Source organism: Sinocyclocheilus anshuiensis, unplaced genomic scaffold (assembly GCF_001515605.1).
Source record: "Sinocyclocheilus anshuiensis isolate Anshui unplaced genomic scaffold, SAMN03320099.WGS_v1.1 scaffold1642, whole genome shotgun sequence".
Lineage (NCBI taxonomy): Eukaryota > Metazoa > Chordata > Actinopteri > Cypriniformes > Cyprinidae > Sinocyclocheilus > Sinocyclocheilus anshuiensis.
In genome coordinates, this window is record NW_015544316.1 from 104,240 (window position 1) to 108,205 (window position 3,966).

The following is a 3,966-nucleotide window of genomic DNA, read 5'->3' on the forward strand; positions in this document are numbered from 1 at the left end:
TTGCAGATTCTGCACTGCACATGACCAATTGACTCACTGTTTGCCGTGGTAATCAAATCAAAACTCTTCCAAAATGCAGCTTTTCCCGAAGCATTAGGAACTTTTAGTAACTCCCCAAGCTCCAACTTCTCCCTGATGCTCTGCATGGTCAGCTGTCACCTGTATGCTAATGCGTGCGTATATGCATTGCGTATTGCATAGGCTATGTATAATATGCCTGTTTATAATATAATCAATATAACAATATTTCATACAGTAGCCTATGTGTGCTCTGCGCATATATGGGCACAATAAAAGGAGAGAAGCTAAATGAGCCCGAGTCCGATCTGTAAAAAAAAAAAAAAATGGCCCGAGCCTGGCCCGAATGGACCCGAAGGGCTTGCAGGCCTCTAGATCGCAGGCGGATCTGTGCGATGAGCTTAAAGAGGGTCTTTCCCTCTCGAGCTCATCGGCCGTGGACGAGGGTGAGCCGCTGGATGATGATGGTGTGATTTGCGGCCAGTGCTCTGCTGGGTTCTGCCCAGGAAGAGCAGGAGATGTATGAGGGGGGCGAAGAAGTTGAGACTGAGCCCTCCCAATCCTCCTGCCCTGCGTATGATGAGTTATTGGAGGTTATGGAACGCGCCACGGTGAGGCTTGACTTGCTGTGGAAGCAGGCCAGGAAGATGGCGTCGCGAGGTCATCTCGACGAGCGTTATCTTTCTGACCATAGCCCCCCAGCTCAAGTGAGCCTTCCTTTTCTTCCTGATCTCCATATGGAGATCGAGAAGAAATGGAGGAGGCCATTTTCCTCCTGCATCCATAGGTTCCAGCATATGAGTTATGCCAAAATTGAGGGAATGCGCGAAAATGGCTATGAGAGGATGCCCCCGATAGAAGAGACGCTGACTAGCTATCTCTCTGTGGGTGAGACATCCTCTCTCAAGGATCCCTCCTTGCCATGTAAGCCCCTTCAGGATACATCTCGCTTAAATGGCAGGGCATACACAGCAGCAGGTCAGGCTGTCTCTTCATTGCACACGATGGTGGTGCTCCAGGCATACCAGGCTGATCTGCTGAAAGACCTGGATAAAGGGGAGGGCCTTTCCCCTGACAAGGTAGCTGAGCTGCGCCGCACCACGGATATTGCTCTCTGTGCTACTAAGCAGGCCGCCTCTGCTATGGGCAGATCTATGGCGGCCATGGTAGTAACGGAGAGACATCTGTGGGTGAACCTGGCAGATATCATGAAGAAAGAGAAGGGCTTTCTCCTCGATGCTCCGGTTTCGCCTTCCGAACTTTTTGGTACCTCCATCGAAATGGTGATCGAGAAGATTAGGGAGGCGAAGGCGTTCTCAGCGGCCTTCAAAACCTTCATTCCACGAAGGTTCAGGTCTGAGCCTGAACAATGCAGGGGTCCTGGCACAGAAGGCTAGTGTCGTGACTCGTGCCCCTCTCCCACCTGCAGGTAGAGCTTGGAGGATGTGCGAGTCAAAGGGAGGTAGGCAAGACCTGAGGGAGGTGATCCAGACGAGGCGTTCTCAACGCTCTCGTCCGGACCAGAGTAAGACCTAAACATCTACTCACCTCCTTCGGGGGTTTTAACATCTGCCCTCATCTCCCCCTTCCTAAATTCCCCTATAAGCACCATCAACCATATCACCATAGGTAGGAATCTCCTGCGCCTGCACTGCAGTCTCTTATGCTGGACCTATGATGTTTTGGTTGGTTCTATGTCTTACATAGAAACTACCTTACTGATGGTCTGGACTCGAGGCTTCTTCAGGCTTCACTTCTTGAATGGAGCTCATGCGCATGAACCATAGTGGGTGAGTACGATCCATTTTTAAATAAATGTAATCGCTGGTGGTTGTGTGAATCCTTCTGCGAGCCTTCTTTGCAGTGTTTCCGGGACCTGTGTGTTTATGTCCTCGTCTAGGGTAGGTCCTCGGTGAGAACCCCCTCTGCTGGAATCAGAGCCTTGGCTATCGACTTTTACGGTGAAGACCTCACTCGTCGATACTGGATCCAGACTGGATGATAGCCCTGTTTCCGGTTTCATGCTTTCTGGATCATGGGGCCAAGTCGTTAGACTTCTGTGGGAGCCTTCTTGGTCATCAGGTCTCCATTACAGCTCTGCAATTCTGGGATCTGCGGGTCCTTCCTTCTGGTGATCTCTTCGGAGTGTATGCTTTGCGAGATGCCCCCCTCCTGGACATCCGGGCTGGGTTTATGCCTCAAAGGGTGCCCTGACTGGGACACCATACCCATGTTCGCCCCGAGGGGCTTCCTGTGTCAGGATATCCTTTCTCTGAATGGAGCTCCTCTTGTTGAGGCATCGAGCGGCTTTACTTCACTCTGCAGTCCGCTAGTTGCGTCGTACTGCCATCATGGTGAGCCAGTCACACCTCTGTGGAGTGGGTCTGAGTACACTGGGTTCCCTGAGGTATGAGTGAGCGGCGTTTCTGTGGAAACTCTTCCTGAGTGCTCTGGCTCTGAGGAGAAACAGCTCTCCATGCATGTTTGGGCCCTGTTGTTTCCAGGCTCTGCGGGTCTGGTTAAAGCAGGACCCATGCTTTCTATCGGGTAGAGAGCACGAGGCTGGATTGGGGTTACAATGCAATGCCTTTAATATAGTCAGCATCGCTCCCCTCACTGTAGAGGGTTATTTATGAGCATGCTGCTTCCTTCCGAGCATTCAAGTTCCCTCCCCTTCAGAGGAGTTGAATTCCCCGCTCCGTGGGCTGTTCTCGTGGTGGACTTTAGCAGTGCTCCCCTCATTTAGAGGGTTGCCCATGAGCACGCTACCCCTTTTTCTGAAATTAAAAAGTTCTCCTCTCATGTTGAGAGTTGAGTTCTCTGTTTCCCAGAGCACCTGGAACCAGCAACATCAGGCGAACCAGGCCCTTCTTCTGCCTCCCTGATACTCTGAGTTTTTTGGCTAAGCTTGCAGTACGTTTACCCTTCAGGGTTTCTACGAACATGCTGTAGGTCGATCATCTGCCTCCCCCTCTTGGCTGAGAGCTGGGTGTTATGCTCCCTCAGCTAGGTAACTTACTGCTAGCCAGACCAGCATTATGACCATGATGATGAGTTGGTGACTTCTCAGAAGTATTGTTCTATGGGATGCACCATTTCCATCTTTGTGTGCTCTGTGTATGCTATGGACTGCTCCCTCAGAGTGCCACGGTCACATAATGTCTCCAGGTCTGTCTGGTAAACAGTATCTTGGGCCCCTTAGCAACAGTATCTCAGTAAAATCCATGTTATGGTAAGTGCGCACGCAAAGTCTCTATGCACTTCCTAAAATCCACGCTGTGGTAAGTTCGCACATCAAGCATTTTGCGTTCTTTCTAAAGATCCTGTATGGTAGGGGTTACGTGCTGCGGCTTCGTGGCCTTTCTTTGAGTCAGTCAGGCCCAGGTTCCACCTTGGGCACCACTCTACCTATGTATCTTCACTGATACCGACTTTAACAGGGTGTTGCTACTAGGGGTCTGTCGAGACAGTTCCTTCAGCAAGCTCATGCAGAGCAAGCAGTAGCCCCCTGGGTGACAGGCCAAGACCTAGTTACGATTCTAGAAGCTTGGTCGTATCCCCTTAAAGGAATCTCTTCCTGATTCCAAGCCTTTGAACTCTACCCTGGGCCCAGGAGTCCTGGCCCTAACAGGTAAGTTTATGTAGCTTAGGCCTTTGGCCATTGGGGATAATGTCACTGACAGCCATCTAACGGTCCCAGGGGCAACTCCCTTAAAGCTTTGGTAGAGTTGGTATTTAGTGCTCGCCTGTGGTTTGGCATGCACTCCCCTCAGCATGGTGGTGTGGGTATACCGTTCCCCATAGTGACCCCTAGAGGATGCAGTTCGAAGTGCCCTTGAAAGGGAACGTCTCAGGTTACAAATGTAAGCTGTTTGAGTATCTGCAAAGTTACGAAGTTGAAAGTTCAATGCAAACAGAGATATCGTCTTTTAAAATGTTTAAAATGAT